The 19,558-nt window shown below is 41.5% G+C and overlaps 1 protein-coding gene across 1 annotated transcript in view; it reads left to right on the top strand.

Moving 5' to 3' along the window:
* The first annotated feature begins 958 nt into the window (after nt 1-958).
* Nucleotides 959-19,558, top strand: part of LOC126234674 (uncharacterized) — a 103,814-nt gene continuing 85,214 nt past the window's right edge. Inside the window, exon 1 of the mRNA XM_049943414.1 lies at nt 959-1,116. The gene's annotated coding sequence lies outside the window, so the exon portion shown is untranslated. The remainder of the gene's footprint in view (nt 1,117-19,558) is intronic.

Here is a 19,558-nt window from a genome sequence, read left to right as displayed (position 1 = left end):
CTCTAGAGCCGTCCATAAATGCGAAAGTGTTGCCGGTGTAGGATTTTGCCGGCCGCGGTGGTCTAGCGGTCCTGGCGCTGCAGTCCGGAACCGCGGGACTGCTACGGTCGCAGGTTCGAATCCATGGATGGCTGCAAATGGTCTCCAAGTAGCTGGACATAACCGTTTCCCGTCAACGATGCGTTCAGTTGGACCAGAGGATCCATTCCATTCCACGTAAACACAGTGCACACCATCATGGAGCCACCACCAACATGTACTTTGCTTTCTTGACAACTTGGATCCATGGCTTCGTGGGGTCTGCGTCACACTCGAACCCAACCATCGACCAACTGAAACCGTGACTCATCTGAACAGGTCACGGATTTCCAGTCGTCTAGAGTCCGCGTCGGTCGTCTGCTGCAGTAGCCCATTAACGCCAAATTTCGCCGCAGTGTACTAATGGATATGTTCATCGTATGTCCCACAGTGATTTGTGAGGTTATTTCACTCAGAGTTGCTTGTCTGTTAGCACTGACAATTCTACATAAACGTCGCTGCTTTCGGTCGTTACGTGAAGGCTGTGGGCCACTGCGTTGTCCGTGGTGAGAGGTAATGCCCGAAATTTGGTATTCACGGCACACTCTCACACTCCGCCTTCAAAGTCTGTTAACCCCCGTCGTGCGGTCATAATCACGTCGGAAACCTTTTCACATGAATCACCTGAATACAAATGATAGTTCCGCCAATGCACTGCCCTTTTATACGGTGTGTACAGGATACTACCGCCATCTGTAAATCATCTATATAAATGCTTATCGCTGTCACTTCAGTGTAACTACATCTTTGACATTTGGTGAAAATATATCTTTGTACTGACTCAGTAACTTCCTAAGCGCCAAGACAGTGACTGAGGGGAGACGTCTTTATCGGCGATAAGCGTTCAGCAGAAAGCGATAAGATTATGAGAAAGGAGGTGATCGTGCAAGGCTTATTTACCTCAGACGGCCACGCTGGTGCCTGTCATCTGGATGGGAAAGTGTGTCAAGAGAGCAGACGCGAGTGGGTTCTTTGCACCTGTATTAGCAGGGCTGACTGCGTCCGTCCTACGAAGCCGCCGCAGTTTATCTACGTAAAGTAAGTTACCGTCTGATTCACCTCCAGCATATGTGCTACAACGTATACTTTTCGGGTCACCCGACGTAAAATACAGTTGTGTATCTGTTTCTTTTATGACTATGTTGCATTTGTACTGCGAGAAATGCTTCAGAAAAATCCGCAAAGATGTGACACTCTTCATTGCATGTAGAACGTACTAATGATTACCACTGATTACTAATGTTACTACTGGGCAATTTTCACAAACTGCTATACAGCATTTTCTGAATGAGTAATCCACCATTTGACTTTGCATTATTATTATTATTATTATAACTAGGCTAACACATGTCTTTAAGATGTAACTGTCAAAGCCTTGCCTTTGACAATTACATCTTAAAGACGTGTTACCTGCTTTGGATGCCTTAAAAGAGATGACTTGATAACGGTCTGACAACTTTTAGCACTGTACTTGATAATGGCATAAAAGCCGAAATCCAGATAGTACGAAAGATAAATGTAATAACGCGCAGTCAAATGGCGGTTTACTCTTTTAGAAAGTATTCATGACTGCGGTTGAACTGCATCGAAAACTTATTGCAGTTTTTAGCTTTGATAAATGTGACAGCATCCAAAACGTTTCGGACTGCAAGTTCAAATACACACTTTGAAAGAAAATTTGAACGTGAACAGTTTTTTTGCACTCCACACGTATTTTCAACAGCATATGAATTCTATATGAAACAAGGGAGGACCGCATTATGCTACGAGCCATATGTGAAATCAGTGCGTGTTATAGGAATATTTCGCCACTATTGTAATTCTACAAGGGTCTGGCTCCTAGCTACGTGAAATTGAAGCTTCCATACGATTCTACACTTTCTATATCCACATCTACATCCACGCGATTACTCTGCACTTCACAATTAAGTGCCTGGCAGAGGTTCAACGAAACACCTTCATGCTATTTCTCTATCGTTTCACTCTCGGTGCACGGGAAAAACGAGGACTTAAATCTTTCTGTGCGAGCCCTCATTTCTCTTATTTTATTACAATGATCAGTTTCCTCTCTATGTAGGTGGGCATGTACAAAATATTTTCAGATTTGGGGGAGAAAATCTGAGATCGAAATTCCGTGAAAAGATCTCGCCACAGTGAAAAACGTCTTTGTTTTAATGATTGCCACCAAACCCACGTAACATATCCGTTACATTCTTCCCTTTTTCGCGAAAATACAAAACGAGCTGCCCTTCTTTGAAGTTTTTCGATGTCCTTCGCCAGTCCCATCTCATGTGTATCCCACTTCGCACTGCAATACTCCAGAAGAGGTCGGGCAAGCGTGATGTAAGCAGTCTATTTAGTGTAAGCCGTCTCTTTAGTAGAATTGTTGCATTTTCTGAGTGTTCTGCCCATGAATCGGTCTTTGGTTTGCTCTATCCACAACATTATCTATGTGGTCGTTTCAATTTAGGTTATTTGTAGTTGTAATCCCTAAGTACACTCCTGGAAATTGAAATAAGAACACCGTGAATTCATTGTCCCAGGAAGGGGAAACTTTATTGACACATTCCTGGGGTCAGATACATCACATGATCACACTGACAGAACCACAGGCACATAGACACAGGCAACAGAGCATGCACAATGTCGGCATTAGTACAGTGTATATCCACCTTTCGCAGCAATGCAGGCTGCTATTCTCCCATGGAGACGATCGTAGAGATGCTGGATGTAGTCCTGTGGAACGGCTTGCCATGCCATTTCCACCTGGCGCCTCAGTTGGACCAGCGTTCGTGCTGGACGTGCAGACCGCGTGAGACGACGCTTCATCCAGTCCCAAACATGCTCAATGGGGGACAGATCCGGAGATCTTGCTGGCCAGGGTAGTTGACTTACACCTTCTAGAGCACGTTGGGTGGCACGGGATACATGCGGACGTGCATTGTCCTGTTGGAACAGCAAGTTCCCTTGCCGGTCTAGGAATGGTAGAACGATGGGTTCGATGACGGTTTGGATGTACCGTGCACTATTCAGTGTCCCCTCGACGATCACCAGTGGTGTACGGCCAGTGTAGGAGATCGCTCCCCACACCATGAGGCCGGGTGTTGGCCCTGTGTGCCTCGGTCGTATGCAGTCCTGATTGTGGCGCTCACCTGCACGGCGCCAAACACGCATACGACCATCATTGGCACCAAGGCAGAAGCGACTCTCATCGCTGAAGACGACACGTCTCCATTCGTCCCTCCATTCACGCCTGTCGCGACACCACTGGAGGCGGGCTGCACGATGTTGGGGCGTGAGCGGAAGACGGCCTAACGGTGTGCGGGACCGTAGCCCAGCTTCATGGAGACGGTTGCGAATGGTCCTCGCCGATACCCCAGGAGCAACAGTGTCCCTAATTTGCTGGGAAGTGGCGGTGCGGTCCCCTACGGCACTGCGTAGGATCCTACGGTCTTGGCGTGCATCCGTGCGTCGCTGCGGTCCGGTCCCAGGTCGACGGGCACGTGCACCTACCGCCGACCACTGGCGACAACATCGATGTACTGTGGAGACCTCACGCCCCACGTGTTGAGCAATTCGGCGGTACGTCCACCCGGCCTCCCGCATGCCCACTATACGCCCTCGCTCAAAGTCCGTCAACTGCACATACGGTTCACGTCCACGCTGTCGCGGCATGCTACCAGTGTTAAAGACTGCGATGGAGCTCCGTATGCCACGGCAAACTGGCTGACACTGACGGCGGCGGTGCACAAATGCTGCGCAGCTAGCGCCATTCGACGGCCAACACCGCGGTTCCTGGTGTGTCCGCTGTGCCGTGCGTGTGATCATTGCTTGTACAGCCCTCTCGCAGTGTCCGGAGCAAGTATGGTGGGTCTGACACACCGGTGTCAATGTGTTCTTTTTTCCATTTCCAGGAGTGTACTTAGTTGAATTTACAGCCTTCTGGTTCGTGCGATTTATCACGTATTCGAAATTTAGCAGAGTTCTTTTAGTACTCATGCGAATAACTTCACACTTTTCTTTATTCAGGGTCAATTGCAACTTTTCGCACCACACAGATATCTTATCTAAATAATTTTGCAAGTCGTTCTGATCATCTGATGACTTTACAAAACGGTAAATGACAGCATCATCTGGAAACAATCTAAGACGGCTACTCAGATTGTCTCCTATGTCGTTCATGTAGATCAGGAACAGCAGAGGGCCTATAACACATCCTTGGGGAACGCCAGATATTACTTCTGTTTTACTCGATGACTTTCCGTCAATTACTACGAACTGTGACCTTTCTGACAGAAAATCACGAATCCAGTCGCACAACTGAGGCGACACACTGCAGGCACGTTATTTGATTAGAGGTCACTTCTGGAAATCTAGAAGTATGGAATTAATCTAACATTCCCTGTCGATAGTACGAATTACTTCTTGAGAATAAAGAGCTAGTTGTGTTTCACAAGAACGATATTTTCTGAATTCGTGCTGACTATCCCTTGGACTTCAAAACCTTTACACTTCATGTGGCATTAAAAATGTATTAATAATAATAATTTTAGATAGCAGAAAATGGACATAAACAAACAATAATGGTATAAATACATTTATTCCTGAAGTAGTAGTTGACGGAAAATGATTGGAGTATTATTTACCAGTGGAAAAGTCATAAAAGTTCACAAGCGTGAGCAAAGTTGCACGTTAATTCAGTGTTGCATGAGTATACTCTGCTTACCACTGCGGAGCGTACGGCTGAAAATACGTCCTATTGCACTACTTATTAGAGTTTCTTTGCGTTTCATTCACGCATGGAACACGGAATACTTAAACGCCTCTGTTCGCCCAGTAATTAATCTGATTCTATTCTCGCCATGCCAACGGTAGAGATACGTATGGGATTGTAGTATATTCCAAAATATTTTGCGTATGTATATTTTGGGTATGTCTTCAAGCATCTGCCAGTTCAAGGTTTATCAGCAGAATCTGCTTGATGCACGCACATGAGTCGGATAGAACTTGTGACCATTCGTGCAGCCCTTCTTTGGATCGGTACAGTATCTTCTGCTAGTTGTATTTATGAGGGCGTTCAATAAGTAATGCAACTCATTTTTTTAAAAAAGTAGTTTGGTTTATTCAGTATTCCAATACATCACATTATGCCCCAGGCTTTCGACTAAAAACCTGTTTTTCAACAAAATCTACGTTCAGTGCGACGGCATACGTCACTTTTCTGGGAGGGCGTGTATGCCCGCACAGTCCCACTTTACTGGTCGACGTGGGACCCAACTCCTTGCTGCATCAATAACCTCCCAATCATCCACATACCTCTTCCCGCGGTGTCATTCCTTCATTAGGACAGACAAATGGAAGTTGCGAGATCTGGGCTGTAGAACAGTCCAATGAAGTTTTGTGAGCTCCTACCGCTGGACGAGTGTGTCAGCACTACCAACAGAGGCGTCCAGTTGACGGCGATATGTTCGATTGTGATCTGTCGATCACCTCGACTGACAGCGTCCGAACGTTCCAACGTTGCAGCACCCGTAGCTGGGGGCGGCCGGACGGCGGGTTTGCGCGACCGTGTTGTGCTTATGACAGACCCCTCGCCCCACGACTCACCGTGCTTTTGTTCACTGGCAGTGTAAGTAGGCTGTTTAGGTTTTTTTATTGGTAATGCCACCTCTGTATAAAAAAAATCACTGGCTGTGCTGTGTGCAGTCTGTGGCTGCTTTGCATTGTTGTAATACTCAACCACTGTAGTGTTAGGCAGCTGGCTGTGAACAGCGCGTAGCGTTGCGCAGTTGAAGGTGAGCCGCCAGCAGTGGCGGATGTGGGGAGAGAGATGGCGGAGTTTTGAAATTTGTCATGAACTGCTATATTTATATATGATGATATCAAGGTAAATACATTGTTTGTTCTCTATTAATATCTTTCATTTGCTAACTATCCCTATCAGTAGTTAGTGCCTTCCATAGTTTGAATCTTTTATTTAGCTGGCAGTAGTGGCGCTTGCTGTATTGCAGTAGTGGGAGTAACGAAGATTTTTGTGAGGTAAGTGATTTAGTGATTTGTGAAAGGTATAGTTTAATGTTAGTCAGGGCCATTCTTTTGTAGGGAATTCTCAAAGTCAGATTGCGTTGCGCTAACAAAATATTGTGTGTCAGTTAAAGCACAGTCACGTGTATAAATTTTTTAAAAGGGGACGTTTCAGCAGGTCTCTGTAGATATTCTGCAAGCGCCTATGAATATCTGTGATGCTCTGGTTTTCCATCAAAAGAAACTGAATGACAGCTCTCTACTCGGAACGTACCTCTGTTACAGACGCCATTCTGATGGTTGCCGCCGCCTATCGGAACGTCATGAAACTATAGGGACTCAAGCGGGAATATTCCACTATGTCCCACAACAAATTTCGCATTTTTTTCAACCTAAAATGGCCGAGAAAAAAATGTTGCATTAATTATTTAACCCCCTCGTAGTACGGATATGACACACTAGTGCAACATTCTAGGATGGGTCGCACGAGTGTTTTGTAAGATGTCTCCTTTGTACACTGGATGCATTTTTCTAATACAAACAGTTCAATTCTGACAGTTTCACGACCTTCACTTTCTCATTAGCGTGAGTAAGGCTTTCGAATAGCTCCGTACGATCCTCAAATTGTCTCAGTCCTGTGGAAATGACCTCGTTGCTGACGTATTCGCACTACGTCCTCTTATTATGCCGTTCCTGCATCACGCAAAATATGACACAAGACAGTGATTCGCCTCATGGCAATGGCTTGCAACAGATAGTTTACGTTTTCAGCAAGTTAGTACCTTACGCATCGAGAAACAATACTATGTCCTTTGATTGATATCATTCCATCCTCCATATTTTCCTCCCTTGACCTACTGAAATGGAGCAGAACAGTGCTGAAGGGGCTGCTGGGTTGATTCCCGTCCGGACAATCTCATTTACGATTTTCGTAATTCTGCTAGAACACTTGAGGAGACTGTCAGGGAAGATCCTATGAAAAAAGTCACAGCCGCTTTTCTTACAAATCCGTGTCCGATCCGAGTTTGTGGCCCATCTCTAATTATATCTACACATGAATACTTGAAATATATTGAATGTTGTACAAAGTCATGACGATAGTGGAAATTTGTGCCAGACCAGCACACGAAACCGGATTTCCCGCTTTACGTGAGCGGTCGCCTTAACCGCTTTGGACTATCAGTGAGCCGGCCGCTGTGGCTGAGTGGTTCTAAGCGCTTCAGTCTGGAACTGCGCTGCTGCTACGGTCGCAGGTTCAAATCCTGCCTCGGGCATGGATGTGTGTGATGTCCTTAGGTTAGTTAGGTTTAAGCAGTTCTAAGTCTACGGGACTGATGACCTCAGATGTTAAGTCCCATAGTGCTTGGAGCCGTTTGAGCCATTTTTGACTATCCGTGCCCGACTCAAGACCACATCCAAACTTCCAGGTGTCGTCGTTCCTGTGTCACAACCTGTACTCGCCCGCATATCATGTAACTCCCCTACAGGGGAGGACATTTTAATTGAAAGTCACTGCCTGGTATCGAAGTGTAAATGTAATATTGCAGTGCCCGTGTAGTTAAGAGGAACAATACAATGTTCCTTCGGGCACGCATGTTGCTAGACCTTTTGTTGTTACAGGAAATACTCAAGGCCTGTGCTTCTTGATTTGCTATTATGGAGAGTCCTGAGGTACCAAGAGCAATTTCTGAGAGAATCAACAGTTACACTTTTGTACAAACAGGAAAGACAAAGATAAAACACTTTATAGTTTGTACACTTTTTCGTAAATTTTTCTCTGCTCGGTCTACTAGATAAAGAAAGGAATATACGGAGAATGGCAAGATATCAATCGATGGACATAATGTATTCCTTAATAAGTGATGTACTGACTTTCTAAAAATTTAAGCTGTCTGTTGCTGGTCATTGACATGATGTGAACCACAGTCTTGTGTAATATTGCCGCTGTCTAAAGTAAAATTGCATCATTCACCTTAATCACACAGGCGTTGCAATATCATATTTATCCGCCGATATCGGGCAAAGATTTTCAATTAAAATGTCCTCCCTTGTACGGGAATTATAATTGTGTACGAGTACAGGTTGTACCGCAGTAACGACCACATATGGAGTTTTGGATCTGGCCGTGAGTCTTGCACGGACAGTCAAAGAGCTTAAAATGGTTGAAATGGCTCTGAGCACTATGGGACTCAACATCTGTGGTCATAAGTCCCCTAGAACTTAGAACTACTTAAACCTAACCAACCTAAGGACATCACACACATCCATGCCCGAGGCAGGATTCGAACCTGCGACCGTAGCAGTCGCGCGGTTCCTGACTGAGCGCCTAGAACCGCTAGACCACCGCGGCCGGCTCAAAGAGCTTAAAGTAACAGCTCGTGCAAAGCAGAAAATTCGGGTTTGAGTCCCAATCCGGCATAAATTTTCATCTACATCTACGTGATTGCTCTCCTATTCACAATAAAGTGCGTGGCAGAGGGTTCAATGAACCACATTCAAGCTGTCTCTCTACCGTTCCACTCTCGAACAGCGCGCGGGAAAAACGCGCTCTTAATTTTTTCTCCCTACGTAGGTTGGTGCTAAGAGAATGTTTTCGCAATCGGAGGAGAAAATTGGTGATTGAAATTTCATGAAAAGATCAGCGCCTTTGTTTTAATGATTGCCACCCCAATTCACATATCATGGCTGTGGCACTATCTCCCCTATTTCACGATAATACAAGACGAGCTGCCCTTCGATGTCATCCGTCAGTCCCACCTGATGCGGATCCCACTCCGCACAGCAGTACTCCAGGACAGCGTTGACAAGCGGGGTGAAAGCTGTCTCTTTAGTAGATCTGTTGCACCTTCTAATGTTCTGGAAATGAATTTCAGTCTTTGGTTTCCTAAAGGTTGTTTCCTTGTAATAATATGGATGACAACAGAAGAGAAATATTTTTACAGAACCAGCAGGGGTTACAAGCAGTGTAATTGAGTGATTCCACGCAGGAATTTGGTAGTGTTCTAGGGGAGGGGTATCTGTTGAGAGGCCAGACAAATTTGTGGTTCCTGAAGAGGGGCAGCAGCCTTTTCAGTAGTTTCAGGGGCAACAGTCTGGATGATTGACTAATCTGGCTTTGTAACATTAACCAAAACGGCCTTGCTGTGCAAGTACTGCGAACGGCTGAAAGCAAGGGGAAACTACAGCCGTAATTTTTCCCGAGGACATGAAGCTTTACTGTATGGTTAAATGATGATGGCGCCTTTTTGGGTAAAATATTCCGGAGGTAAAATAGTCCCCCATTCGGGTCTCCGGGCGGGGGCTACCCAGGAGGACGTCATTATCAGCAAAAAACTGGCGTTCTACGGACAGGAGTATAGAATGTCAGATCCCTTAATCGGGCAGGTAGGTTAGAAAATTTAAAATGGGAAATGGATAGTTTAAAGCTAGATATAGCGGGTATTACTGTAGTTCGGTGGCAGGATGAACAACACTTCTGGTTAGGTGAATACAGGGTTAAAAATAGAAAATCAAATAAGGGTAATACAGGAGTAGGTCTGATAATGAATAAAAAGTAGGAATGCGGATAAGCTACTATGAGCAGCATTGTGAACGCATTATTGTAGCTAAGATAGACACGAAACCCATGCCTACCGCAGTAGTACGCGTTTATGTGCCAACTATCTCCGCGGATAATGAAGAGATTGAAAAAATGTATGATACGTGAAAAAGAAATTATTCAGATAACTAAGGGAGACGAAAATTTAATAGTCATGGGTGACTGGAATTCGATAGTAGGAAAAGGGAGAGAAGGAAACGTAGTAGGTGAATATAGATTGGGGGTAAGGAATGAAAGAGGAAGCCGCCTGGTAGAATTTTACACAGAGCATAACTTAATCATAGCTAACACTTGGTTTAAGAATCATAAAAGAAGACTGTATACGTGGAAGAGGCCTGGAGACACTGGAACGTTTCGGATAGATTATAAAATGGTAAGACACAGATTTAGGAGCCAGGTTTTAAATTTTAATACATTGCCAGGGGCACAGGTGGACTCTGACCACAATTTATTGGTTATGAACTGCAGAAACTGCAAAAAGGTAGGAATTTAAGGAGATGGGACCTGGATAAACTGACTAAACCAGAGGTTGTAATGAGAATTAGGGAACGATTGACAAGAACAGGGGCAAAAGATACAGTAGAAGAAGAATGGGTAGCTTTGAGAGATGAAATAGTGAAGGAAGCAGAGGATCAAGTAGGTAACAAGATGAGAGCTAGTATAAATCCATGGGCAACAGAAGGAATACTGAATTTAATTGATGAAAGGAGTATATATAAAAATGCAGTAAATGAACCACGTGAAAAGGAATACAAACGTCTCAAAAATGAGATCGAAAGGAAGCGCAAAATAGCTAAGCAGGGATGGCTAGAGGACAAATGTAAGGATGTAGAAGTATGTATCACTGGAAGTAATATAAATACTGCCTAAAGGAAAATTAAAGAGACCTTTGGAGAATATGAATATCAAGAGCTCAGATGGAAAACCAGTCCTAAACAAAGAAGGGAAAACGGAAAGACGGAAGGAGTATATAGAGGATCTATAGAAGGACGATGTACTTGAGGGCAATATGTTATGGAAATGGAAGAGGACTTAGATGAAGATGAAATGGGAGATATGATACAGCGTGAAGAGTTTGATAGAGCACTGAAAGACCTAAGTCGAAATAAGGCCTCGGAAGTAGACAACATTCCATTAGAACTACTAATAGCCTTGAGAGCCAGCCATGACAAAGCTCTACCACCTGGTGAGCAAGATGTATGAGACAGGCGAAAAACCGTCAGACTTCAAGAAGAATATAATAATTAAATGAAACAACAAGTACACTGTTACCAGTCACCGTTTTATTTATTTCCACGACGCGTTTCGAAGGTTTAAACCTCCATCATCGGGTGGATTTACGATAGTAAGTATTACATTTGTGTGTGTGTTGTGTTACGATTTTTGGAGGAACTTGTGGCACTGCTTAGTGGAGAAACGAGACACTATTTCAGAATGTGGTTTAGGATTACTTTTGACGAAAAATTAAATTGATATCTAATGGTAAACATTAAATAAGTAAACTACAGTACCTTCAGTGATCACAGGTTCCTTTTGCTGTCGTAACACATCACATGTATACTGCCACATTTGTAAACAAATATGGCGTCTGGAATCAGCTGGGTGCAAGGTTCGTATAGCAGAAGTGAAGAAATAATCGCAAAGTGCAAATATTATACATCATAACAATATTATTACAGAATAATTGCTTTAAGCATTTGGCGGTGTTTGTTTTGAGGTGTCAAATATATGTGTGTGTACTTCAGGTGGTATATAAATCCAATTCTGACAAGTTAAAACAGCAAACATTCGTACTCGTTTATACAATCAGGTGAAATGTTAAAATGGCTTAAACTTCATACTTATTGATAACAATTAGGTGAAATGATACAGACTATAATTACAATGATCATATTGGCTATAACAGTAAAATCATACATACATTACACTCTTTGATTGCGGTTAATAAACAGATGTGAAGTGAGGGGCTGGAGGCAGAAGGAGAGGTAGAGAGAGAGAGAAAAAGTGTGTGTGTGTGTGTGTGTGTGTGTGTGTGTGTGTGTGTGTGTGTGAGTGAAAGGGAGAGGGAGAGAGAGAGAGAGAGAGAGAGAGAGAGTGATTATATGAGAGGAAACATTTACATGGCAAGGAGTCTTAAGATCGCATGTTGCATATATTAGCTGCCTAAAGGTTGGGGTAATACATTGGTTAATGCTATAAAATATGCAGATAGATATACATTTGTGCCAGTAGTTGATGTACATGCAGTTTTAAGCTGATAAGGGGTACAAGCTGTTGGTGTGATGAATTGTGTGTGTGTGTGTGTGTGTGTGTGTGTGTGTGTGTGTGTGTGTGTGCATTTTTATGAGTGTAGGCAGTTGCTGAAAACAGAGATGATACTACTGTACGTATTGTCATTTTTGTCATTTAAGATAGATTCTGGTTGTTTCATTTGATGTTTGTATATTTGGAGTGTTTCAAGGATGTCTAGTTTTCTGCCTTTTGGTTGGATGTGTAAGATGCTAATACTTGTGTTGTTAACATGGTGTTTTGTTTCATGCAGGTGGGTAGCTATTGCTGATGTGTGATATTTTTTGTTTTTTAGTGCTACCATGTGTTCCTTGAACCTAATCTCAAATGATCTGCCTGTCTGGCCTATGTAGAAGCAGTCACAGTCCAAACATTCAATTTTGTACACACCTGTGTGATGAAGTGGGTTTCGTGTACCGATGTTGTGGGGTAACTTCTGTCCAATCTTGTTGTCTGTTGTAAAGGATATGCTTATGCCTTTCCGTTTGAAGACATTGGCAATCTGGTATGAAATGTTACCCAGAAAGGGGATTGTATGGAAGATGTTATTTTCTTTTTGTTTTTTGTGTTGTGATTCCTTTGCCATTATTGAGTGTTTTAGGGTGTCTACTATGGAGCTGTTATAACCATTTTCAATAGCTGTTTGTTTTATTATTTCAATTTCTTGATCACATTTATCTTCTGAGAATGGTAGTTGGATAGCTCTATTAATCAATTAATCATGTACCGGAATGCTGCCATTTTGTGTGCTGTGGGGTGGCAAGAGGAGTTGTGGATTGTGGTATGTGTTGTGGTAGGCTTCCGATAAATTTCAGACTGATGTCTGTTATTCTTTATTCTAATGGTAAGGTCTAGGAAATTTATAATGCCGTCTTTGTGGTGTTCAACTGTGAATTTTATGTTTTCATGGGAGTTGTTGAAGAACTGATTCAACTCACTGATGTCATCTTTAGTGCCTTTGATTAAAATGATGGTATCATCTACATATCTGTAGTAGTAGATGATATTTTTGAGGAGGTGGTGATTGGAATTCAGGATTTTGTCTTCTAGGTTACTTATAAATATTTCTGCTAGCAATCCGGAAAGATTTGAGCCCATTGCCAGACCATCTGTTTGTTGGTAGATTTTATTGTTAAATTTAAAATAGTTGTGTGAAAGTGTGAATTCAAGCAGGTCCATTAGTTCATTAATGTGAGTTGAAGGGATATTTTTGTGTTTATGTAGGCTGGCATTAATTATCTGTAGTGTGGGATCTATTGGCACAGAGGAATATAGGTTTTGTATGTCAAATGAGGCAAGTGTGGCTCCATATGGTACTTGTATGTTTTTGACATATTGTGTAACTTCTGTTGTGTTTTTAAGTGTTCTGTCATTATTGAATGTGTATGCTTGTTTGAGAATTCTGAAGAGTATTTTATTGAGCCTGAATGTTGGGCTGTTCCTACAGTTCACTATGGGCCTGATGGGGGTTCCGTTTTTGTGGATCTTTGGTTGTGATCTAAGGCAAGGTGCTTGTGGGCTCATTGTTACAATGTTTCTTGCTTCTTGGATGGTGAGTAGAAAGTTAATGTTGTTTGAAATGTGTTTAATCTCCTTTTGTATTCTGGCTGTTGGATCTTTATGTATTTCAGTTATGTTGCTGGTTTGGAAGAAGTCTAAAGTTGTGTTGCCCTTGTCAGCTTTTACAATTATTGCATTATTGACGTTTAATTTAGTCTTAATGGTACGTGTAAGGGCTTCTTCTCTTTTCTTGTATGCTGGGAAAGGTTTTGCAATTTCCTTTTCAATGATTTCGTTAATTTTGTGGCAGGCTGATATTCTGTCAGTTTGCTTCTTAAAGGCGATGGTCGAGATCTGTGTTGCACAAGTGATGAGCTTTTCTTGGTTCTTTTGATCCAGCGGAGCTTGAACATTGTGTTTTAAGCCTTTGCAGAGTAGTGCCTCTTCTTCTGCAGTGAATGTTATGTTCGTTTTGTTGAGGAAGGGTGTGTAGAATGTGTGTTTCTTTTGGCTGTTTTGGTTCGGTTTGGGAGGTAATTGTTGCTTTATAAGATTGGCTAGTTTTTTTCTTCTGTGTAGTTTTCGTTTTCTGTACGATGAACTCGGTGTACTCTTTGACTTTTTTGGTTATGGAATCATATTCTAATCTATGAAGCAACTTTCCCAACTGTAATTCTGCATTATAAAGCTGTGTATTGAACATTTGTTTTTTAATATAAAGTTCTTTCAGTTCATTTTTCACCCAGAGTTTTCGTGCGATTTCCAGTGTTTTCTTCGCAATTGTTGTGTTTGTTTTGATGTCAATCTTGACATAATTTGGGATGACGTTATTCTTGAGACAATTCCTATTGAAGTGTATGTGTTGTGTCGTCATTGCGACCTTTTCTGCACTGTTTTTGTACTCGAAAATAGCCTTGATTGCCTGACTGGGCAGATTAATAAATTCCAATCCCAAAGAAAGCGGGTGTTGACAGATGTGAAAGTTACCGAATTATCAGTTTAATAAGCCACGGCTGTAAAATACTAACACGAATTCTTTACAGACGAATGAAAAACTGGTAGAAGCTGACCTTGTGGAAGATCAATTTGGATTCCGTAGAAATGTTGGAACACGCAAGGCAACACTGACCCTACGACTTATCCTATGAGATATGTTACGGAAAGGTAAACGTACGTTTATTGCTATTGTAGACTTTGAGAAAGCTTTTGACAATGTTGACTGGAATACTCTCTTTCAAATTCTGAAGGTGGTAGTGGTAAAACACAGGGAGCGGAAGAATATTTAGAATTTGTACAGAAACCAGATGGCAGTTATAGGAGTCGAGGGGTACAAAAAGGAAGCAGGGGTTGAGAAGGGAGTGACACCAGGGTTGTAACCTCTCCCCGATGTTATTCAATCTGTATACTGTGCAAGCAGTAAAGGAAACAAAAGAAAAATTTGGAGTAGGAATTAAAATCCATGGACAAAAAATAAAAACTTTGAGGTTTGCCGAGGACATTTTTAATTCTGTCAGAGACAGCAAACAACATGGAAGAGCAGTTGAACGGAATGGGCAGTGTCTTGAAAGGAGGATGAAAGATGAACATCAACAAAAGCAAAACGAAGATAATGGAATGTAGTCGAATTAAATCAGGCGATGCTGAGGGAATTAGATTACGAAATGAGATAAAATAGTTGATGAGTTTTGCTATTTGGGGAACAAAATAACTGATGATGGTCAAAATAGGGAGGATGTAAAATGTGGACTGGCAATTTCAAGAAAAGCGTTTCTGAAGAAGGGAAATTTGTTAATATCGGTTATAGGTTTAAGTGTCAGGAAGTCTTTTCTGAAAGCATTTGTATGGAGTGCAGCCCTGTATGGAACTGAAACATGGACGATAAACAGTTTAGAGAAGAAAAGAACAGAAGCTTTCGAAATGTGGTGCTACAGAAGAACGTTCAAGATTAGACGGGTGGATCATGTAACTAATGAGGAGGTACTCAACAGAATTGGGGAGAAGAGAAATTTGTGGCACAGCTCGACTAGAAGAAGGGATCGGTTGGTTGGACACGTTCTGAGGCATCAAGGGATCACCACTTTAATATTGAATGGAAGCGTGGAGGGTAAAAATCGTAGAGGAAGACCAAGAGATGAATACGCTAAGCAGATTCAGAAGGATGTACGTTGCAGTAGTTATACGGAGATGAAGAGGCTTGCACAGGATAGAGTATGTAGCATGGAGAGCTGCATCAAATCAGACTCTGGACTGAAGGCCACAACAACAACAACAGCAACAACATGCGACTTGTCATCAGAGTTCCAGAAAAGCAAATCGTAAATTAAGATAATCGCGTAAGCCCTCATAACTGCTGTAACACATACAAACAGGACAGACGAGCAAAAACAGCTTTCTAAATGGCAAAAATATGACTGTTGGTTCTTTCAGAAATTGCACTTGGTATTTCAGGACTCTCCACAACAGCCATTCTAGAAGTATAGGTCTTGGAAATTTCCTCTAATAACGATGTAGGTAACCTAACGGGTTAGCGTTGCGGTACACATCTCTGGATACGCCTCGCCGGCGTTAATTACTTTTGTGAAACACGCTTCTCAGCCTCACACATCCGAAACAGAAAAAGGTGGAATGATGGACAATGAAGTATGCGGGTATGTTCAAATTCTTACGTAAAGGTCATTTCTGAAGAAACCAGGAATAATAATGACTTATCCCTCTACCGCTAACCACAAACGAAGCGTCTGTATACCCTCTGATAAGCTGTAGCCATAGAGTTCTTGAAACTCTTATCAGCACCGTACAAACTTGTAGTGCACTTATACCAGAATAAAGTGCTCCGACAAATGAAGATAGTGAGAAACATGCTACCTGCATTAACTAAAGAGATATGTGCAGATATGAGAGAGATAGAGGTAACTGTTTGTTGTACTGTGATCTGAATACTGTGTGTTGTCTTAGTTACGTGTGCTCATGTTAGTTAAACATAATACAGCTTTTTTTGGACACACACAATGTCATTTTCTTTTCCGCTCGCTGGGTAAACTAAGGATTTCACTGTCGTAATTTACTTTCTTACAAGTTTCATTTTTTAACACAAATCATATTACGTGTTACCAGTCACGATCTTTATTTATATAACTTATCAAACGCACGCAAGTTTCAGAAAGTAGTCGCCATCATCAAGCGTGTGTAATCCTAAACGTGATATTTTCTTGCGTGGACTGTTGCGTCGTTTTGGTAGCTTCAGCGCAACACGAAAACGAGAAAATTAATCGTTACTGACGTTTCGTCTCTCATAAATACTTAGAAATTAGAAAGTAATTCTCACTATTCCTTCAACTATGGCCAAATCTGTGATTGTAGGCATGTATACATGTGACGCAAGTGGAAAATGAAACACTTCTCAGCCAAATAATACAACGCCTATCGTATTACTAAAGAAGGTTTCCAACACAGTATATAAAATTTTCGCTAATATGTATTTGGTAGTATCAAATACTGAAATCGATCGAAATATACTTTACAGTGAGGCCTCATACTTGCTTTTTGATAAGAATTTTAGTCTAAACTAACCTTACACAGTTAATATGAAGGTACTAGAATTATCGTGTAAATGAAGCTCTGAGTAGGACAGTTTATAATACAAAATCTCACGGCAGATATATCGTGGGGTGGACCATTGTCATTTTCGTAACTTCATATTATATAGTATCATGTATATTATTTACTTGTATAACAAAGACATTTATTTTTATATTCCATGGTCTTAATTTTGTTGTGTTAAGAACCTACAAAGAAATTTACTGATTCATTTTCACAGCCTCAGTTAGATTTTATCTTCAATGTCAAACTATCTTCAGTTCTTCCAACAAATCCCCTTTATTACTTTAATTTAATAGATGAAGAATTTAAACATTTTGTTCTCCAACCCAATGGCTGTGTTGTGTTTATGCTTATCTTATGTGTCTGTAATGTGTAGTAATTGTCTGAATATCTTACGCATAAAAACCGGCTCGTTGGTCTTTGGTAAAACGTGAAACATTCAAACAGGTTTGTTTATGGATTCCAGGATGTAAAAACGGGCGATGAACACGGTTTACATTATGTATTGGTTTCTGTTGCCGATTGTTGCAGTAGAGAATATTGTTTCTACCTTGTATTTTCAAGAGGTTTACAGCCTTTTGTAACATTATTTATTTCTAGTGTCTGCTACCAGTCACTTTTTTATTTTATGTTTAATCTAACATAATACAACGCGTTTCGAACATGCTCGGTTCATCTTCAGGCGTTTACACATACATACATACATACATATTATACATACAGAGAAATGTTACTTAAAGTTGGGACCGATGACCGTAGCAGTCTGGTCCCTTTAATCCCACAAACCAACCAACCAACTTAAACAGTCTTAAACTAGATTAATCTAGAACTCTTTGTCAATTGTTTGTTACTGTAGCGGCTGCTGTGGCATTTGGAGGGGAGGGGGGAGAAGGGGGCAGTGTATGGCTAGAAATCGAAGTTAGTTATGTCTTCTGCTGATTTTATTCCTTGTGGTTGACTATGTATGATATCACAGCCTGTATAGGATGCAAATAGATTTGCATCAGTTATGTGTTACAAAAATGGTGTGAAAGGCTTTTATGACAGTTGATCACTTACGATTTCATCATCTCACTGTTTCACTTGCATCACTGGTGTAATGGCCATTACACATTGTTACTTGTTTTTAGTAATGGGGTCTGCTACGTTCCCATTTTTGAAAACCTTAAGCGTGGTTTTTGCTTTGTCAGTTATATCCTTTAGTTTTCTGTATTTTGTTTATTATCAATAACAAATGGTTCAAATGGCTCTGTGCACTATGGGACTTAACACCTGAGGTCATCAGTCCCCTAGAACTTAGAACTACTTAAACCTAACTAACCTAAGGACATCACATACATCCATGCCCCAGGCAGGATTCGAACCTGCGACCGTAGCGGTCGCGGGGTTCCAGACTGTAGCGCCTAGAAACGCTCGGCCAGTCCGGCCGGCTATTATCAATAACCATAGACACGAGAAAGTCGCAGGCTACTGCAATTTGTGGCAATGTGGTTCTTTCTTCTTTTTTGAAATGTTCCTTGTTCAACAGTATTTTGTCTCTTTTGTGAATAGCGCTGTTTATTATTTAATTTTGTGGCGACATGATACCTCGACGTTTACAGCATTGATCATTTCTTTCAATTTTGAATGTATGAATTCTGTTGTGTGTTATGATACATAAATCAGAGCAGTTAATTCCTCTTTCATCCACGTTCAGATATTAATACAAATAGTCGTATCTCACATGTATTTCAGGTACTTAAATATTCAACAGGCAGTAACGTTAAGAGAAAAAAAGTTACACACGATATATGGATGACAGATAGCTGCTAGTCAAAGACAAAATACTAAAGCAAAAAGTCTACTGTTAACTTACTACAGATGTATCAGTAGTGTTCTAAAACAAAACAAAATTTAAACAACTGAGTCTAGAAAGAAACAACAATGTAGATGCAGCATAAGTCCGTCATGCTACTACAGATAATCCAGTCCCATACCGATAAGAAAATTTTGTTGACAGTGTCTGACACTATACCTCTTTGTCTGTTTGTTTACATTTCTGTTTTTGCAGTGTGCACATGAACAGAAAGGAAAACTCTGCGAGTGATAATTGGCATCACTGACATTCTGCATAGCACACTTGAAATTCGCCAAGTCCAGTTAATTTCGTGTATCTTGATATCAAATAAGAGCATAAACGTCAGTAATGAAAACTGTCCCGTATGTGTTACAGTAATTTTACAATAACGATGCAGCTGACCCACACAAAGCGACCACGCTGCTTAAAATGTTTGAATGCGGCATCTACATACATCTCCCACAATCCACCGTACTGCTCATGGTGGAGGATAGAATGTAGCACTACTAGTCATTTCCTTTCCTATTCCACTCGCAAATTAAGCGAGGTAAAAACGACTGTCTACATGGCTGCCTACGTGCCTCAGATTCTCTTATCTTATGTTCTCGGTACTTACACGAAAAGTACGTTTG

This window comes from Schistocerca nitens, chromosome 2, assembly GCF_023898315.1.
Source record: "Schistocerca nitens isolate TAMUIC-IGC-003100 chromosome 2, iqSchNite1.1, whole genome shotgun sequence".
Taxonomy (NCBI): domain Eukaryota; kingdom Metazoa; phylum Arthropoda; class Insecta; order Orthoptera; family Acrididae; genus Schistocerca; species Schistocerca nitens.
Note: the sequence above shows the minus strand (reverse complement) of the source record. Positions and strands in the feature narration are given on the sequence as shown.